At 42.7% G+C, this 21,852-nt stretch overlaps 1 non-coding gene across 1 annotated transcript; it reads left to right on the top strand.

Moving 5' to 3' along the window:
• The first annotated feature begins 21,528 nt into the window (after positions 1–21,528).
• On the top strand, positions 21,529–21,635 carry LOC148861054 (small nucleolar RNA R71). The gene has a single exon (XR_016095184.1). It is a non-coding gene; the product is annotated as a small nucleolar RNA R71 (small nucleolar RNA).
• The last annotated feature ends 217 nt before the right edge of the window (positions 21,636–21,852 follow it).

Below are 21,852 nucleotides of genomic sequence, written 5' to 3'. Positions count from 1 at the left end.
AGACCCAATCCACTTAGAGAGTCCAAGATCTAAATAAGATTTAGATCTGGAAGCCTTCGAATTAGATTAGGAGATGGTTGGTCTGATCTACAGATAAGATAAGGGTTATCCTTTATCACTTAAAGGGACATCTAATCCAAATATGATTTGGATCTCCAACTCGGTTATCCCTTGGGCTTTGGGAGCGGCTCATGGCCTACTTGGCTGCTACAGATAGTATTGCCTTAAGTTGACAATATTCCATGCCTGAGGTACTTGTTTCCTTTCGAGGGTTTCGAGCTCATACGTTCCTTCCCCGAGCATTCGCTTCACTCGGTAGGGACCTTCCCAGTTGGACCCGAGCTTGCCAGTGTCAGGCTCGGGTACCCTCACTTTACGAAAGACTGGGTCGCCAACGTAGAGGTTCCGCCTCTTGACCCTAGCGTTAGAGTACCGAGCTACTCTTTGTTCGTTTGGTGCGTAGCTCATCTTTGTTCGTTTGATCATTGTATGCTTCTAGTCGCAGCGTAGGCACTTTGATCTCTGCAGGGATTACTGCTTCGGTGCCATAGGTGAGATTGAAGGGTGTTTCTCCCGTAGCAGTCTTCTCCGTGGTCCGGTATGCCCATAGAACACTAGGTAGTTCATCTGCCCACAATCCTTTAGCTCGGTCCAACCATGCCTTTAATCTGCGGAGGATGGCTCTGTTCGTTACTTCTACCTGACCGTTTGCCTGAGGGTGTGTGACTGAAGTAAAGTTCTATCGGATTCCCATGTCTTGGCATCAGTCTTGGAATTTGATGTCTTTGAATTGTTTGCCATTATCGGAAATCAATACCCGAGGTAATCCGAAGCGGCATACGATGTTTTTCCAAAAGAAGTTTTGGATATTTCGGGTTATTATCGTTACGAGGGGTTCGACTTCTACCCACTTGGTAAAATAGTCCACTGCTACCACTAAGAACTTCCTTCCACCCATTGCTAGCGGGAATGGCCCAAGTAGATCGATGCCCCACTGTGCAAAGGGCCACGGACTGGTGAGATACTTGAGGTCAGTAGCGGGTTGGTGGTGAATATTGGTGTGTCTCTGGCATTTGTCACATTTTCTAATGAGTTCAATGGCATCTGCCTTCATTGTTGGCCAATAATACCCTTGTCAAAGCACTTTCTGGGCAAAAGCTTTTCCCCCCAAGTGCCCGCCGCACAACCCCAAATGAGTGTCACGGAGTACGAGTTCGGCTTCAACAGGCCACAAGAAACGCATATAGGATCTCCTAGACAGCCGCTCGTCTATCATGATGTATTTGGCTGTCTGGCACTACACCCTTCTGGCTGCATTGTGATCTGCAAGGAGGGTCCCATGTAGCAAGAAACTCGCAAGCGGTTCAATCCAACTCGGCTCTACTCGAACGATGGGAGCGACCTCCTCTGCCCCTTGAGAATGCTAGGCCGAGACAGGTCCTCTATGTACATTGTTCTCATGGTGATGTCACTAGTGTTGGCTAACTTGGACAGGGCATCGGCCTCAGTGTTCTCCGACCTAGGGATCTATCTGATAAAGTGTGATTGGAAGTCAAGTAGGGCCTCTCTAACTTTGGTCAAGTAGGTAATCATGGTTGGCTCGCGAGCTTCATACTCGCCGGTTACCTGGTTAACCACGAGCTGGGAGTCGTTGCAGATAACAATGTGCTTTGCTTTTACTTCTCTGGCTATGGCTAGTCCAGCTATCAACACCTCGTACTCCGCTTCATTGTTAGATGCTACGAACTCGAAGCGTAGCACGTATTCTACTTTCATACCGCTCGGGCCATACAGAACTATTCCGGCACTGTTACCTTGTTGGTTCGAGGAGCCATCTACATGAAGGATCCAGGGCTCCTCATTCTAGATCACGGTTGTGAAGGGATAGGATATCCATCACATGGATGCCCAAAGATTGCGGAATAAGGGGGAAAATTTCAAAAATTTTTCTCTCCCTTCAACTGGGAATCGAATTCCCTATTTAGAAAATCATATTTTCAATGATCTTTCTTGAACCATAAACTGAACTAGATCTGAACCAAAAGGAGTAGGGAGGGATAATACCTGATACAGAGAAATAGTATCTCCCAATGGAGGTGTTCACGCCCAAGGAAGGATCCAAAATTTGCTCCCACTAAAGATGGCGCAGTGTAGGGTGTAGCAGAATCAACAGTGTTCTTCCAAAAGATGTTGACCTTTCGCAAGAATCAACTAGACGACTTGTGAATACAACTCCCACCAATATTTTCTCCAAAAGATTGGTATCAGGATCAAATCTTGATTTCTCCCAAGAACTGGAGATCGAACTGCTGGAGGCGGAGGCTGCAGGAAGGAGGCGGCAAGAGAGTATTTGTAGGGTGCAAAATTCTCTCTTCTAGTAATCTCAGCTCTGAAGACAAAGATCTATGGATTGCATGTCATGTCTAAAGGCTGCCGCCCCCTCCTCCTTTTATAATCTCAAAGGGATCAGCCCCTAATCATATTAAGAGTTACTAACCCAAATCATATTTGGATTAGAAGTCCCCATAAGTGATAAGGGATAACCCTTATCTTATCTGCAGATTAGATCAGCCATCTCCTAATCTAATTAGAAGGCTTCAGATCTAAACCTCATTTAGATCTTGGACTCTGTAAGTGGATAGGGTTTGGGCCCAATCCTATCAGCTGATCCATCTCAGAATTTGCCCCTTAAGTGACTAATCAAATCAGCCCAGTTCGAAATGGGCTTAAGGCACATTTAAGGTTATGTGTTCATTTAGCCTACCAAACTGCTGCCCAGTTGGGCTTCCTTGTATGGCATGGGAGCCAAACATTGATCTACACATCAGCCACATTGGTTTGGCCCAGCCTTTGTTACAAGGCCTGGCTGAATACACTGTTATGGACAGTGCACCCCCTGAAACCCATCAAATGGGCTCTATGGTCCCAACACTTACCCTAAGTGGTCCTTGGGCCAAGCCACCTTGTAACACCCTGGGACTGTGGGCAGATGCAAGATTAGCCCATCAAGTATTATCCTCAATGGTCTTACACTTAACCTCTCAGCACATAATGATTATACACTGCCCGACAAGTGAGGACCTCTCCCTCGGCTGCAAGGAACAATGTTGCACTCTCTCTTATATGGATCCCGGGAATTAAAACCTTTTGCAAATCATTTAGAAACCTAATATATATACTTTTATATCACATATAAAATATATTTTGCAAACTAAGTATCAACGATTGAAATCCACTGCCGGCAGTCTTGGTTTCCAACAGTGAGAGTGCATCCCCGATCATTACCTTTGTCCGACAAAGGGGCTGATCCTGTCACTATGATCACCCACTCAGATGAATTCTTAGACTGTCCCAACATACCCAGGTTTTGACCCCCGCTAAGGATCTCACTGATTGGTACATCAAAGACAGCCCAATCCGACACCTAGTGCAGTATCATAATCGAGTCTAGTGGTCGGGTGTAACTTTCCAGTTTTGCCCATCAATCTCCAAGGTCTAGGGCAATACTGGAAATCTGGTCCAGTTCAAAGATTCAATTAGTCCTACACTATAAGTGCCTAGGGTCTCACCCTGGCAGTTGAGACAGGCCACCCCAACCGACTTGGTGGTACCACAGTGTCAGCCTTGTCAGGATAGGTCTCCCCAAACTGACCCACTAGCTGTGAATGTTCTAAACTAACACGAGTCTCATTAAGTGTCCAGTTTAAGGGTATTACATAGAAACATACCAAGGGAACATGAATCAAATGTGCACTTTTATTCATTTACAATAAACTCATAAAGTACATCATCTTGATTGAAGCTAAGGGCATACAAAACTGTCTAACAGGTTGGTCGAGCTAGGAGAGATACCACACTGGTTGCTACCTCACAGGGTTCGGGCTCACACGAGCTGGGAGCCTTATGCTCAATCGGCCTGGGAACTTCGGAGTTGAATGTGCATTCGGATATGAAATCTGCTAAGGCTTGGGCCTTAATGGTAGTTCGCGGCTTGTACTAGAGGTCGTACTCACTGAGCTCAATGGCCCACTTCGTCAACCAACCAGAGACCTCGGGCTTAAGCAATACTTGCCTCAGAGGTTTGTCGGTGAGGACGATAACAGTATGAGCTTGGAAGTATGGGCGGAGCTTCCAAGCTGCGACTATCAATGCATATGCTAACTTTTCCATCTCCGGGTATCTCATTTTTGTTCCCTGCAATACTTTACTAACATAATAGAAGGGTCGTTGGATCCGATCTACTTCCTTTATTAGTACCGAACTGACCACTTCATCACTCGCTGAGAGGTACAGTTCTAAAACATCACCCTCATCATGCCGAGTTAAGGTTGGCACACTAGTGAGGTATTTCTTGAGCTCGTCGAACGCGAGCTAGTAGTCTTGGGTCTATTCGAACCCTCTGCTCTTAATTGCCTTAAAGAACGGTAGACAGCGGTCTGCCGAATTATTCATGAAGCTGCTTAGGGCAGCTATGCAGCCATTCAACCTCTGAACCTCCTTCAGCTTTCGGGGTGGTCTCATATCTATAATGGCCTTAATCTTATCCGGGTTGGCTTCGATGCCACGCCGGTTAATGATGTATCCTAGGAACTTGCTCAAGGTCACACCAAACACACACTTGTTTGGGTTCAGTCTCATATTAAACTTACACAGAATTTCAAAAACATAATGCAAATCTTGTATTTATTAATGTGAGAACTGGGTTTTGACGACCATGTCATCTACATAGCATTCTACTTTTCTATCGACCAATGGCGGAAAAAACTTATTTACAAGCCTTTGAAAGGTTGCCCCTGCATTTTTCAACCCGAAGGACATAACCTTGTAACAGTATAGGCCGAATTTCGTGATGAAGGCAGTCTTTTCTTCATCCGCCGGGTCCATCTTGATTTGGTTATAGCCCGAATAGGCATCCAAGAAACTTAGCAACTCGTGCCCCAAGGTTGCGTCCACCAAATGGTCGATTCTGAGGAGCGGAAAGCAGTCTTTTGGGCAAGCCTGGCTCAGGTCGATGTAGCCGACACACATGCACCACTTGTCGTTGGCTCTCTTATGAAGTCAGCTGCAAGGAGCTTTTTGACCTCCTCGTTGACCACTTTCCACCGCTTTAGGGCTAGGTTGCATTTCTTCTGTCTAACGGGCCTAATTACAAGATTAGTGTTCAGCTTGTGAGTTATGAGTTTGGGGTCTATACCGAGCATCTCTGTCGCAAACCATGCAAAAATATCTAAATTTTGAAATAAGAAACTTACCAGTTCTGTTCGTAAAGGTTCCAGGATGGAAGTGCTGATCTGAATCGTTCGATCGAACCACGCAAAATCATGTGGATGGTTCCCCGAATTGGCCTCTCCTCCGGAGGCTGCCTCTGCAGTTGTTTGGCCAGCCTGCTGCTGGATTCGAGAGCATTCTTACCGTGCTCCCCTTGCCGACCTGTTTTATTACTATTATTATTATTCTGTACAAAGTTTCTTAGATACCTACAACGGATGAGCTCCTCTATCTCATCGCAGAGGTTTTTACAAGTCTCGGTAATGTGACCGTAATCTTTGTGAAAACTGCAATACAGATTCTTATTTCTTTCATTGGGATTCCCCCTCAGACGGGGTGGCCACTTCATGTACGGAGCGTCCTTGATCACCATCAGGATTTCAGCCCTCTTCGCGTTCAATGGGGCGTAATCATCTCGATCCATTACAGGAGGTCAAAATAATTAACCCGACCTTGCCCCCCGAGCTGTGTCCTTTTTCTTTTGGCTGTCTCCTGGATTGGAGAGCTCTCCTTCCCTCTTTCTTTTTTTAGGCGTGCCCTCACCCTTTTGGTCGATCTCCTCTTCGGTGGCTATGAACCTGTCTGCAAGCTTCAGGAACTCAGTTATGGTCGCTGGTTGGTTGATGACCATGTGCCATTTAAACTCTTTGTGTATCACACCCTTCTTAGATGCTGCAAGGCGTATAGTGGGGTCCAGGCGCGGTATCTGCATACAGGCATCGTTGAACCACTTGATATAGCTTCGGATGGATTCTCCCTCTCTCTATACTATGCTGAGGAGAATTTCTTCAGTTTGCGGACACCGCTTGCTAGTAACGAAGTGGGATGTGAAGGTTTGTGCGAACTGCTTCCAACTTCTTATCGACCCGGGTGCCAAGTTCTGGTACCATGTACAGGCTGATCCCCTAAAAGTAGTGGAGAAAGCCACGCACATGCACAACTCACTAGCTCATGCTAAGTGCATCTGTGACTGAAAGGCATCTACGTGATCATTTGGGTCAAATGACCCATCATACTTGTCAAGAGTGGGGAGCTAAGTCTTTGGGCATCGGAACTATTGGAGTTTAGAAGACAGGGGGATGGAACCGAGAAGAGGGGAGCTTTGACTTTGGCCGAGCTTACCTCTTCTATGCCCATGAGCTCGGGCAAATCACGGGTGACAGATCGGCGAGCCCAACGGCGACGTCTCTGCTTCTTGGTGGGCTCGGCATTTGTGCTGCTCACCTCTGCGCTGTCTAGAATGGTCTACACGGGAAGTATCCCGGTCTGCTGGTGACAACTACGAACAGAGGGGTCCTACTTGGAGTTTGTTGCCAGGACCTCGAACTAGTTCTCATGGAGCGGGGTTTCAGACTTTGACTACTGAGGTGACGTAGACCTGGCGAGCTGTGGTCCCCCCAACCTATCCGCCCACGGTGAGATTGGGGTAGCCGATCTCTCTCGTCTGCCGCGGGAGGTTTTGGGGGACCTCTCCTTGGCTTGAGGGGCGCTCGTCTTGGCAGCGAGACTTAGCTTGCTGCGAGGCTGGGTGCCGAGGTGGGAACTATGGTTGTTGAAGTTGAGGTTGAGGCAGCTGGGGAACTACTGCTGATACTGATACTGGGAGACTTGGTGTAGTATGTGTTGTTGATAGATGGCGCTCGCATGGCTCCTGAGAGGTACTTGAGACGAGAGAAAGAGGAAAAACTCCCTGGGGGTTTCCCAACGGGAATGCTCCGATGCTTAAGTTAGTATTGAGTGCAAGAAGCGAAAGGAGAATGAAGGCTAAGAGTGCAGGTTACGTAGGTGATTCGAAGATACCTTGTTCCTTGAGAATAAGCCCCTTATAACTGAATTTCGTTACTTCAGAACCTCTGACCTTTAACAGGGCAAGTATAACCGCCACTGTCAATCTGCCACAGCCATTATAGGCAAGGATGAGGTGGCACGCACGGGGCCGCCGTGCAGGCCACGTGCCTGTTAGGTGTGGGACACCTTTCTAAAGGTGGTGCGGTGAGGGGGACATGCCTACTGTCCATAGGTTTGTCAGGTATGGCAGTTGGGCAGGAAGCCCTCCTATGGCATACCAAACTATTCTCTTGCAAATTACCCTGAACTGGGTTGTCCTTTGAGGGACAGGCTACTTGTAGCCGGTTATACCAAGCTAGCCGACCCAAGGTCTTTGTGCCTCGGGGCGTCCAAAGAAGAATTGGTGCATTCTTTCTTGGGAGTGGCCTGAGGTCCATTGGGAGGAGCTCGAGCCACATAAGGGATCAGGGTACCCCAAACTTGGGACCCCCCGAAGTGCCTTAACCCCGGTGAGGAAGTGCGCGAAGGGATGAGAGATCTGTCATATGGAAGCCCAAAGATTGTGGAATAAGGGGGGCGAATTTCAAAAATTTTTCTCTCCCTTCAATTGGGAACCGCATTCCCTATTTAGAAAATCATATTTTCAAGGATCATTCTTGAACCATAAACTGAAACAGATCTGAACCAAAAGGAGTAGGAGAGGATTATACTTGATATGGAGAAATAGTATCCCCCAACGAAGGTGTTCACGCCCAAGGAAGGATCCAAAGACTGCTCCCATTGAAGATGGCGTAATGCAGGATGGAGTAGATTCAGCAGTGTTCTTCTCCAAGAACTCTGTCCTTCACAAGAAACAGCAAGATGGCATGCGAGCACAGCTTCCTATCGATTCTTTCTCAAAGAACTGATGTCAAGATCAAATCTTGACTTCTCCCACAACTGGAGATCGAATTGGCAAACAGGGGGCAGCAAGAACAGGGAGGTGGCAAGAAATAATTCTATAGGGATGCTTAATTCTTCATTCTATGATTTTAGCACTCAAGAGGATGTGAATATCTCATTCATCTAAAGGCTGCTGCCCCTCCATCTTTTGTCAACCTAAAGGATCAGCTCTTAATCCAATTAGGAGCTGCTTATCCAAATCATATTTGGATCAGCCTTCTCTTCAGGTGATAAAGATAAATCCTTATCTTATCTGTAGATTAGATTAGCTTTCTCCTAATATCATTAGGAGGTTTCTAGATCTGAATGTGATTCAGATCTGAACTCTCTGAGTGGATAAGGTCAACACCCTATCCTATCCACTAATCTATCTCAGAATTCGCCCCATAATCAAATAATTAAATAGCCCAGTTCAAAATGAGCTTTAGGCCCATTAAGCTTATGTGCTCACTTAACCTTCCTCACTGCTGCCTAGTTGGGCTTCCTTGTATGGCATGGGACCCAAACATTGATCTACACATCAGCCACATGGGTTCATCCCAGCCTTTGTTACAAGGCCTGGCCGAATACACTGTTATGGACAATGCACCCCCTGAAACCCTTCAAATGGGCTTTATGGGCCCAACACATACCCTAAGTGGCCCCTAGGCCAAGCCACCTTGTAACACCCAGGGACTGTGGGCAGATGCAAGATTAGCCCATCAGGTATTATCCTCAATGGTCTTACACTTAACCTCTCAGCCCATAATGATCATACACTGCCCGACAAGAGAGGACCTCTGCTTCGGCTACAAGGAACAGTGTTGCACTCTCTACTTATATGGATCCAAGGAATTAAAACCTTTTTTGCAAACCTTTTAGAAACCAATATATATACTTTTATATCTTATATAAAATATATTTTGCAAAACAAATCTCAACGATTGAAATTGGCTGTCGGCAGTCTTGGTTTCCATTAGTGAGAGTGCATCCCCGATCATTACCTTTGTCAGACAAAGGGGCTGATCATGTCACTATGATCACCCACTCAGATGAATTCTCAGACTGTCCCAACATACCCAGGTTTTGACCTCCGCTATGGATCTCACTGATTGATACATCAAAGAAAGCCCAATCCGACACCTAGTGCAGTATCATAACCAAGTCTAGGGGTCAGATGTAACTATCCAGTTTTGCCCATCAATCTCCAAGGTCCAAGGCAATACTGGAAATCTGATCCAGTTCATAGATTCAAAATTCTACACTATATGTGCCTAGGGTATCACCCTGGTAGCTGAGACAGGCCACCCCAACCAACTTGGTGGCACCACAGTTTCAGCCTTGTCAGGATAGGTCTCCCTATACCGACCCACTGGCTGTGAACATTCTAAACTAACACAAGTCTCATTAATTGTCCAGTTTAAGGGGATTACACAGAAACATACCAAGGGAACATGAATCAAATATGCACTTTTATTCATTTACAATAAACTAATAAAGTACATCATTCTAATTGAAGCTAAGGGCATACAAAACTGTCTAACAGTGCGGGCAAGGCGGCTTTCGGCAAGTAGTTTTCCTCCCAAGTTGTCATGCTGAACTCAGTGGGATTTTCCCTTCGAGTTTTGCTCACGAACGTTGCACTGTTATGCTGAGTCACTGTTTGAGTAAGGTCACGCCCACATATACCTGAACTACAAGGTTGGGCCAAATCACCCTCCATCAAGAGTCTAGATCCAAATACAAGATTTGGATTCGGAAACTCCTAATGGTATTTGGTGAACCTCTCTTTAAGGCTATAAATAGAGGAGGAGGGTGAACCCCAATTCATCCATCAGATTACTAATACAAGAGAGAAGACAACTGCTATTGGACTAACTCCATCTTCCTCTCTTGCCTTCTCCTGTTGCTGTCGCCATTACCAGTTTGATATCCACCTATAGAAGTGATCAAGAAAGGTTCTTAACATCAGTTTTTGAGAGAAAAACTGATATGAAGTCATGCTCACTCATCCTCCATTAGATTCTTGGTGAAGAATCAGGTTCTTGCTGAAGAACCACCCTGTTGATTCTGTTCCACCCTACGCTGTGTCATCTTCAGTGGGATCACTCTTTGGTGATCTCCTTGGGCGTGAACACCTTCATTGGGAGTTACTGCTACTCTGTATCAGGTATATCCCTCTCCTACCTTTTGGTTTTAGATCTGGTCTGGTTTTGGGTTCAAGATTGATCCTTGAAAATGCAGTTTTCTAAAACAGGGAATGTGATTCCCATATGTGAGAGAGAGAAATTTTTGAAAATTTGCCCAATGTACCTGCAGGGTTCGGCCATCCATATGATGAATCTCTCATCCCTTCACTGGTATCAGAGCCAGGTTCAAATCTTGAACTGAATTTGACCAGATCTGGAACTGCACAAATGGGCAGAAGGCATTCTACCCGATTTGCGCAGATAAGAGATTTTCTGGGAAATCGGTTCCCAGATTAAGGGCTATCGATCTGAAATTAAATTTTATTAATCTGAATTATATTTAGAATGGTTCTTTATATTTTTCTGGATTTATGGGCTGTTCGTACGGTGGAGATCGTGATCTTGATTGGTGCAAGAAATCTGCATTTTGTAGTTCTTTTACATTCTTGTCTGTAATTAATTTTTAGGCTGAAAGTATAGGTGTTAGACAATGTATGCCCTTAGCTCAGATTGATGTGCATTATGACATTTATTGTAAATGAACAAAGTACATATTTGATTCATGTTATTGTGGTGTGTTTCTATAATACCCATAAACTGGACACATATGAGACTCGTGTTAGTTTAGAATATTCATAGCCGTTAGATAGATGTAGGGAGATTTATCCTGCCAAGGTTGACATTGATGTGCCACCAAGTTGGTCGGGGTGGCTTGTCTCAGCTGCCAGGGTAAGACTTGAGCTACATCCAGTGTAGGTTTTCTTGAAACTCTGAATCAGACCAGAATTCCAGTATTGGCCTGGACCTTGGAGATAGATGGGCAAAACTGGAATGTTACACCTGACCCCAAGAGTCGATTATAATACTACACTAGGTGTCGGATTGGGCTATCTTTGGTATGCCAATCAGTGAGATCCTTAGAGGGGGTCAAAACCTGGGTATGTTGGGATAGTCCGAGAATTCATCTAAGTGGGTGATCATAGTGACAGGATCAGCCCCTTTGTCGAACAAAGGTAAAGATCGGGATGCACTCTCTTATGGAACCTAAACTACCGGCAGTTGATTTCAATAGTTGAAATTTGTTTTGCAAAATATATTTATATAGAGATATACATATATATATATATATATATATATATATTATGGTTTCAAAATGTTTGCAAAAGGTTTTAATTCCCGGGATTCATGTGAGTAGTTCCTTGCAGCTGAAGGAGAGGTCCTCTCTTGTTAGGCATTGTTTGGTCATTATGGCTGAGAGGTTAAGTGTAAGACCATTGAGGGTAATACATGATGTGTTAATCTTGCATCTGCCCATAGTCCCTAGGATTTTATAAGGTGGCTTGGCCCAGGGACAACTTAGTTTAAGTGTTGGGCCCATTAAGAGCCCATGGTGATGGGCTCAGCGGTTTATTATCCATTACAGTGAATTTGGCAAGGCCTTGTAACAGAGGCTAGGCTGAACCCATGTGGGTGATGTGTAGACCAATGTTTGGGTCCCATGCCATACAAGGAAGCCCAACTAGGCAGCAATTTGGAGGCCGAATGAGCACATGGACTTAATGGGCCTAAAGCCCAATTCAAACTAGTTTAATACGATTAATTAAAGAGGGGTAGTTTTGGGATTTAGATCAGAAGATAGGATAGGGAGTTATCCCTATCCACTCAGAGAGTCCAGATCCAAATAGAGATTTAGATCAGGAAGCTCCTAATGAGATTAGGAGGGCTGATCTTGATCTACAGATAAGATAAGGGATTATCATTATCTCTTAAAGAGAGTCCATATCCAAATAAGGGTTTGGATTAGGAAACTCCTAATAAGATTAGAAGCTCTCTTTAAGGCTATAAAAGGAGGAAGATAGACTTGCGCCCTCCTCCATTCACTCAATTAGATCTCAGATCACAGAAAGGGAGAAGATAGCAACAGTAAGACTGTGCCATCTTCTGCTCTTGCGCCCTCCTCCTGCTACCGCCATTACTAGTTCATTCTCCACTGAAGGAGTGATCAAGAAAGGTTTTTGATATCAATTTTTGGTGAAAAACTGATCTGAAGTCATGCTCACATACCCTCCATTGAATTCTTGCTGAAGGATTCGGTTCTTGTGAAGAACCAACTGTTGATTCTACTCCACCCTACACTGTGTTATCTTCAGTGGGAGCAGTCTTTGGTGTTTTCCTTGGGTGTGAGCACCTTCGTTGGTAGTTACTGCTACTTCGTATTAGGTATATCCCTCTACTACCTTTTGGTTTCAGATCTGGTTCAAGATTGATCCTTGAAAATGCAGATTTTCTAAAATAGGGAATGTAATTCCCACATGGGAGAGAGAAATTTTTGAAAATTTGCCCTGCCTATCAACAGGGTTCAGCTATCCATATGATGGATCTCTCATTTCTTCAGTTGTATTAGAGCCAGGTTCAAATCTTGAACCAAAATAGATCAAATCTGAACCTGCACAAATGGGTAGAAGGTGTTCTACCCGATTTGTGCAAATAATTGTTTTATGGGAAATCGGTTCAAAGATTAAGGGCAAATGGTCTAAAATTTAATATTTTTAAATCTAATATTTATTTAGAATTGTTCTTTATAATTATCTTGATTTTTGGGCTGTTCGTATGGTGGAGATCGAATTCTTTAATGGTGTAGGAAAACTGCAATTTGCAGTTCTTTCAATTTTGGTCTGTAATTAATTTTTTTTTAATTTCTAGACTGAATGTATAGGAATTCAATCTGATGTAATAATAATAGAAAGCTAGGGTTTTTCTATTTTATTTTATTTCAAGATCGGAGTTGGATGCGTAGGAGAAGGAGATTTCGTAGATGGAGAAATCGCTATCTTCGATTTGTAGTTTGTGAAACTGCAAACTGTTATCAAACATTTGTTTTGTAGGTTCCAGAAGTGCGAACAACCATAGTTTTGATTTTTGTTTGTCTTTAATCAGAAATTTATTTTTCAGATCAATTCTTGAATTATTTCTTGAATTAAAAATCAAACCCTAGACCCATTCAGACCATATTGGACCAAACTGGTTGGATCGAATCTATGGTTCGATGGGGGGCTAATCTCAGCCCTAATTTCCCACTCTTGGGTTAAGAGATTGATGTTTAATTGTAAGACTTAATTCGGCCCACACCTATAAGGCTCAGTTTTAAATAGTTAAAACTACTTAAGCCTACTAACTATAGAAAAGCTATATGAGCCGAACTGCGTAATGATATTCAGCCCATATACCTAGATAATATTAATCAGTAATATTATGGATTCAATTGGGCTTTAATGATGGGCTTTACAGATATTAATTGATTGGATGAATTCTATCCTTGCATGTGATGTATGGATGGGTGATATGCAACGTTCATGGGCCATAAGCACTTGGCCCATGCAGATACGATAGTGGCTCTTGCACACACCATGGCTGAATGCACATCATTGCCATGGTGTCTCTAAAGATCATTGTATGATCTCCCTTTGTAGTGGGCCCCACAACTCCAGAAGAGGAACCGTGCAAAACCCTAGCCCTTTAGGGCCCACCAAAATCTGGCTTTATGAAAGTCTGTGGGAGCCACTCTTGTTTGACCTAAATTAAACTAGGGCGTAATAATTTTGTTCCCTCCTGAAATATGAATGCATGTGATAGTTAGATTCATATGATGAACTCTCTAAAGGCCTTCCATCATTAACATGAAGATGGGTCCTTTAGTAATAAGGAAACACACCATAAAATAGGGCTATCCATTTGTTGTTGGATCTATTAGAATGTTTCATAAGATGATAGGGGCATTATAGACCGATGTGCGAGGGGCCTATCCTAAAATGGAAGACTCTCTCAAAGTACCTTAGCATTCATGAATATGATGGGTGAGCATTCATAGGACAGAAAGGTTTAACCTAAAATGACATTGAAACTTGTCTGGCAGAGGCAAAAGGGAAAGCTCATACGATGAGTGGATGTGAACCTTCACAGAAAGGTGGTGGGGTTATGCAGCTAAAACAGTTGGCTCCATGCACCCTAAGTGATTTTCCACATTTCCAGAGACATAAGTCACTGTCTCCGTCACTGAGAGAAGAGGGAAATCTTAGAGATGAACAAATGGGAATGGAACATGGATTAAAAGCCATATCTATGAAGATAACATGAATCAAATTAGGTTGTGGACTAATGTTTTTTTTTTACCAGAAATGGAAAATGGATAATTTGCAAAGCTGTTGGATGACAACAAACTGAAAGGACCAAACTATGTTGACTGATATCGTAACCTTATGCTGCTCCTAACTTATGAAAAGTTGGACAAGGTGGCTAAAAACCCTGCCCCGGAGCGTTCGGTCTGATGTGTTGCTCATTGTGACACTAGCAAATGCACTAGCCGTTCAAGTAATAAAGTAGTGAGTGAAGTATCGTTCCCACGAGGATTTAGGAAACAATTACCAATACTAAATTAAGCACTTCTTATCTGATCAACAAATAAATCAAAACTCTAATGAAAGCTAAGAAATCCTAAATTAAAATCTATCTATATCATTGGCCCAATTGCCTTCAATTCAGGTTAGAAGAGTAAGCAGTAAATGTCAATCTCAGAATTCAGAAATCTATCAATTTGGATCATTCGAATGAATCATGATTGAGCCTTGGTTTGGTGAAACCCCAAGGTCATGAACAGCCTCTCTCAAGCGCTTGTCCATCCTATGCATGAGTGATGGTTCTTCTATCTCTAGCAAGAATCTAATCCCCATGCATGCATTTCTTCAAACACTTCTAAGGCATCAATTCAAATCTGAATTGATCACCAACTGAATTGTGCAAATTATCTCTAACCTTGCACTCAATTCAGTTCTTGAATAGTAGATCTGAATTCCTAGAGTCTCTCTCAAGCACTCTAGGAATTCCAAGCTGTAGATTAATTCGCCCAATCTGAAAATTGCAGATCTGAATTCTCTTTCAAGCAATTCAGATCTTGCAATCTCAGATCTGAGAATTCAGATCTGAGTTTTGAAGGTTAGTTGGCCGAATTACTCTACAATCACACCCTTATTCAAGAAACTTCAAGTACAATACATGACCATTTGAATGAATCAAAAAGAATTAGATTGCTGAACTGAAATTTTACAAGCTGAAATACATCAAGGAAGAATGGAAACAAGGAGAAAGAAGAAAGAAAATATAACTAAGAAACTGAATTCAAATCAAAAGAGAATGAAACTACAAATGATTTATTACAAAAGATCTTTGAATCACAAACCCTCAATTCGAACTCACCTTCTTCTTCTAGCTTGCTTGTCTTGAACTTCCTTCAGCCCTTCTTCTTCTTCTTCCTTGCGCCTAACCTTCTTCTCTTCTCTTCTCTCAAGGTGGCCGAACCTCTAAGAGTGGGAGAGCCTTCCTCTCAAGAAATTGAACAACTTTCTCCCCTCCTAGAGGCCTCCTTATATAGTTTTTCAAAGGGGCTCTTGCCCCTTCTTGAAGCCTCTAGAATGGGGTGTATTACATCCCTCATGAACCTTCTAGAGTGCTCCCTCCTTCTCTTCAAGAAACTTCTAGGAGTTGCCGCCCCTAGCTCCCTTTGGGCTGCTATTTGGGCTACAACTTAGCTTGCTTTTGAGCTCAAGTGGGCTACACTCTAGGCTGTTATTTGGGCTAAAAATGGGCTGGGCCAAAATTTCCTTCTTGCTAGGCTTCTTCCCTTGGATTTTCCAAAGAGTTTCACTTGCTCTTCTTGGGCCGAATGAAATTCTCTTGCTCTCATGGCTGGGCCGGACTGAAATTGGTAAATTTTGGGTTTTCTTTTCTTGCTTTTGCCTTCTTTTTATTGATTTGGCTCCCCTTGAAATCTTTCTTGCAATTAAGCTAAAATAGGGCAAAATTTAATTAAACCATCATAAAATTTCATGCAAAAACCTCATAAAATATAGATAAATTGTAGGTTCATCAAATACCCCCACACTTAAGCTTTTGCTTGTCCTCAAGCAAAGACATCAGCCATAAACTTAACATTCCCCCCTTCTGTTCTCACCATTTACCTGGTGAACTTTTTAAGATAGAAAAAAAAAAAAGTAGTCGGGGAACTTTTGTAAGTGCTCAACTTTTATTCTTGTAAATTACCATTTAAGATATGTATCAGATCCAAGGAAAGGAGAATATGAATTTTCTCATAGTCTAGCCTTCACTCCTAATTCATATATAAATCAGCTCCTTAATTGTCAAGGTTAATGATCAAATTTCACTAAGTTTCACATCTGTAACTAAATCTTAATGAGAGTTCAACTTTAGAGTGCCCCTTTGAACCTCGGTTGTCACCACAATTACTTATTTCTAAGGGTGAGTGCATTTTATGCTCCATCTCAGCTTTTTTTTTTCTTTTCGGTGTGAGTGCATTTTATGCTCCATCTCACACTGGTCACTTGCTTGAGGTAGGTAAATAGGACTCATGTTCTAAGCTGCTAGTTTTACTATTCAGCTCAGAATAGCGGAGTCAATTTGGGCTTTTGTCCTTCTTTTGCAATTATTGAACCTCAAGAATCAACATTTCAGATGTGCACTAGTTTTCTTGACCATTAACAATGAAATCAAGGGCTTCCATGCACATGAAGGAAGTTAGGGCTAGTCATGCTGAAAGGCATATTCAGCTCCCCTTTTCTCCTGCATATATCAAATTGGGTCATTCACAAGAATAAAAACTTAACAAGTACATCAGTCTCCCTCAACTCATTGAATTCCTTCTTAAAAAAAATCATCAAATAAATAGTAATGAACTTGAGGGGTTCCAGTCTTTTTTTTTTTTTTTTTTTTTTTTTTTTTTTTTTTGTGATGTCATTGCCTGCATATGTGTGTTGGGGTGCATGAGGTGCATGGTTTCAACCCCCATACCCTAGCCTCGGGCTCACTCCCCCACAGTTGAGATGAACATTGTCCTCAATGTTCGTAGTGTTAGGGAGTCACACTTGCTAGAGCAAACTGAAGAAAAGAAAATGATGAACTGAGTCCTTAAAGAATTGGAATTTTGAGAAAAAGATCTTTATTTTACTAACTAATATTCTAAAAAGATAAATGACAAAAAGATTCCTTAACTTGTTCATGAGCAAGCATAAGAGATTATTGGTTATCTAGATAAACAGTGGATGGAGGGGGTACAGTACTGCCCATTAAATATGGTTTCAGGCGCTGACCATTTACTTTAAACGTGCCCTGAACCGGGTGGGTGAGTTCTATAGCCCCATGGGGAAAAACCTGTGAATTGGTAAAGGGTCCAGACCACCTGGATCTCAACTTGCCTAGAAACAAGCGGAGACGGGAATTATATAACAATAGCTGTTGGCCTACATAAAAGTCCCGTCTCAGCAAGTTCTTATCATGCCAGTTTTTTGTTCTTTCTTTATAAACTTTGGCATTCTCATAGGTGGTAAGTCTGAATTCATCCAATTCATTCAATTGCAACCGCCTTTTAGCCCCTGTGGCCTGAATGTCAAAATTTAAGAATTTAAGAGCCCAATAGGCCTTGTGTTCCAATTCAACTGGTAAATGGCATGCTTTACCAAAGACCAATCTGTAGGGGGACATGCCAATGGGTGTCTTAAATGCAGTTCTATATGCCCATAATGCATCATCTAATTTGATGGACCAATCTTTTCTAGCGGATGCTACGGTCTTTTCCAGAATTCTTTTGAGTTCCCTGTTAGCCAACTCCACTTGGCCACTGGTTTGAGGGTGATAAGGGGTAGCTAATTTATGTGTAATTCCATATTTCTGCATTAACCTCTCAAATTGGCTATTGCAGAAGTGAGTTCCCCTATCACTAATTATAGCTCGCGGAGTGCCAAATCGGGAGAATAGCTTCTTTAGGAAGTGTACCACCCTTCTTGAGTCATTTGTGGGTAAAGCCATGGCTTCTACCCATTTGGATACATAGTCAACTGCAACGAGGATGTACTTATTCCCAAAAGAATTCGGGAAAGGTCCCATGAAATCTATACCCCAAACATCAAAGATTTCAGCATACCAAGGATATGAGTATTTCTGTATTCAGTACAACTGCTCATCCGGAAATTCTTCTCGAATGTTGCTGGTTACCTCCTCTTTTGAGCTTACCGTGTCCAATCGGGAGAGATGGTCAGCAGCCAGGTTTGCAGCACCCTTCAGGTCTCTAATCTCAATGTCAAACTCTTGCAATAAAAGGATCCACCTGATCAGTCTTGGTTTTGAGTTTTGCTTGGTAAGCAAGTGCCTTAATGCCGAGTGATCTGTGTGGACAACAACCTTGGATAATATCAGATATGAACGAAACTTATCAAGTGCAAATATTACTGCTAACAGCTCCTTTTCTGTGGTGGTGTAATTGAGTTGGGGTCCAGTCAAGGTTCTGCTAGCATAGTAAATTGGCTGAAAATGTTTGTTCATTCTTTGTCCTAAAACAACTCCTATAGCAAAATCACTCGCATCACACATCAATTCAAATGGGAGGGTCCAATCTGGTGCTACCATGATAGGTGCATGGATCAATTTGTCTTTCAAGATGTTGAAAGCATGAAGACATTCAGTTGAAAATTCAAAAGGCACTTCTTTTTGAAGCAAGGTAGATAATGGCTTGGAAATTTTTGAGAAATCTTTAATAAACCTTCTATAGAATCCGACATGTCCTAAGAAACTTCTCAAAGAACGAACAGATGTTGGGGTTGGCAATTTTTCAATTGCCTCCACCTTGGCCTTGTCGACTTCTATACCTCTTTGAGAGATCTTGTGTCCAAGCACTATGCCTTCTTGCACCATAAAATGACATTTCTCCCAATTTAACACAAGATGTGTTTCTTTACATCTAGTAAGCACCTGTTCCAGATTATTCAAACATGCATCAAACGAAGAGCCAAAAACTGAAAAATCATCCATGAAGATCTCAATAAATTTTTCAACCATATCAGAAAATATAGACATCATACATCGCTGAAAGGTTGCTGGGGCATTGCATAACCCAAAGGGCATCCTTCGGTATGCAAAGGTTCCATATGGGCAAGTAAAAGTGGTATTTTCTTGATCTTCTGGTGCAATTGGTATCTGGTTATACCCTGAATATCCATCCAAGAAACAATAATACTCATGCCCGGCTAGCCTCTCCAACATTTGATCCATAAATGGGAGAGGGAAATGGTCCTTCCGGGTGGCTTCATTTAATTTTCTATAGTCAATACACACACGCCATCCGGTAACAGTTCTAGTAGGGATGAGTTCATTTTTCTCATTTGGAACAACAGTCGTACCCCCTTTTTTGGGCACAACTTGCACAGGGCTTACCCAAGAACTATCAGAAATAGGATAAATGATCCCAGCATCTAACAACTTAATTATTTCAGCCTTTACCACTTCTTTCATGTTGGGGTTCAGGCGCCTTTGGGGCTGAACGGAAGGCTTGCTGTCCTCTTCCATCAAAATTCTGTGAGTGCAGATTGATGGATTAATGCCTTTGATATCTTCTACCTTCCAAGCTATAGCATTTTTGTGTTCCCGCAACACTCTTAATAATTTTTCCCTTTGTAAGGGATTCAGTGCTGCGGAAATTATCACGGGGAGATCTGATGGTTCCTCAAGGAAAGCATACTCTAAATGGGATGGTAATTGCTTCAGTTCAAGGGTGGGGGGTTCTTGGGGTGATGGCTTACCTGATGGTCCGGGCAATTTGCCTAAGTTCTCTAATTTAAGAAACCCCTTTCCCTTGAATTGAGGCTTATCGTTCAGGTATGCTATCATGAGGTTTATTTTTTCATTTTCTGCTTCTTCAAGTTCTCCCTGCTTGAGGCAGAGTTCAAGAGGATCAGTTATTCTACTTACCTGGAAGCATTCATCAATTGTAAATTCAATGGCATCAATCATAAAACAAGAATCATCACTAGAGGGTGCATGTTTCATAGCATCAGACATTTTAAAAATTATCTCCTCATCTTGTATCCTAAGGCTGAGTTGTCCTTGTTGGACATCAATCATTGCTTTCCCGGTAGACAGGAAAGGTCTCCCTAGGATAAGCGGGACATCCACATCTTCTTGCATGTCTAACACAATGAAATCAACTGGAAAAATGAATTTGTCAACTTTAACTAACACATCTTCTATGATCCCCCTAGGATGTCTAATGGATCTATCAGCCAATTGTAATGCCACTCTAGTGGGTTGGGGTTCATTCAACCCCAATTTCTTGAAGATAGAATATGGCATTAAATTGATGCTAGCTCCCAGGTCACATAAAGCTTTTTCAATTTTTAAACTGCCAATGGTACAAGGAATAGTGAAACTCCCTGGATCTTTGAGTTTCTGAGGCAGCTTGTTCAAAAGGATAGCAGAACATTCCTCATTTAATGCAACTGTAGCCACATCTCCCAGTTTCCTTTTGTTTGCCAATAATTCCTTCAAAAACCTTGCATAGTGTGGCATCTGGGCTAAAGCATCAGCAAAAGGAATATTAATATGTAAACTTTTAAATATTTCAAGAAACTTACCAAATTCCTTCTCCAATTTTTGTTGCTTCAGCCTGTTAGGGAATGGAACTTGCGGTTGTTGGTGCATCCCTTGTTGTGCTTCTGGTTGTTCCGTCTTCTGTTGTCTGGTTCCAAGGCTTGTTTCTGCCTTGGGTTCAGCCCAATTCTTCTTTTCTACCTCAGGCAACTCTTTTCCACTTCTTAAGGTAATAGCTTGCACCTGCTCTCGTGGATTCACTTCAGTGTTGCTTGGAAGAGTTCCCGGCAGTCTGGAAGAGATTAATTGTGCCAATTGCCCCACTTGGTTTTCCAGGTTTTTGATTGAGGCTTCCTGGTTCTGGAACCTAGTTTCTGCACCTGCTATAAATTTTGTCATCAGTTCCTCCAAATTGGATTTCGGTTCAGGCTGATGATAAGTCTGGTGGAACGGCTTGGAAATATGTTGATTTGGCCAGGACTGGTTTGAATGTCCCCTCCATCCTGGATGAAAAGTATGGTGACTCTGGTAACCCTGCTGTCTTGACGAATTGCTGACATAGTCAACTTGTTCAGTAGATGGTCTGAACTGATTGCCAACTTGGCAGTCTGTACTGATGTGGCCTCCCCCACACAATTCACAATTAAGAGGCTGCACATGCATGGCAGCTATCTGCATTTCATCTATTTTTTTACTGAGTGCTCCTATTTGTGCAGCTAGTGCTGTATAAGTGTCAACATTATGCAAGCCTTGCTGCTTCCTAGTTTGAGTCCTTTCCGAATGCCATTGATAATTGTTGGCTTCCATTTCCTCAATAAGTGCATGGGCAACCTCAGGAGTTTTATTATTTATGGATCCTCTAGCTGCCGCATCTAATATGGTCTTATTTGAGTCAGTAAGACCATTATAGAAAGTCTACACTTGCAGCCAAATGGGGAGGCCATGGTGAGGAACTCTCCTTAACAGCTCCTTGTATCGTTCCCATGATTCATATAAAGATTCCCCCTCTTGCTGGAAAAAAGTAGTGATGTCATTCCTCATTTTAGCAGTTTTAGAAGGGGGAAAATATTTAGAGAGAAAACGGCTGGCCATTTCGTCCCATGTGGCTATAGATCCTGCCGGTAATGAGTTCAACCAAGCTTTGGCTTTATCCTTCAAAGAAAATGGGAATAACCTCAACCGGATGGCATCATCACTTACCCCATTGTGTTTGAAGGTGTCACAAATTTCCAAGAAGTTAGCAATATGGGCATTCGGATCC

The sequence above is a fragment of the Nelumbo lutea genome, chromosome 4 (assembly GCF_056320005.1).
Source record: "Nelumbo lutea isolate HS-2025 chromosome 4, American lotus-T2T, whole genome shotgun sequence".
Lineage (NCBI taxonomy): Eukaryota > Viridiplantae > Streptophyta > Magnoliopsida > Proteales > Nelumbonaceae > Nelumbo > Nelumbo lutea.
Note: the sequence above shows the minus strand (reverse complement) of the source record. Positions and strands in the feature narration are given on the sequence as shown.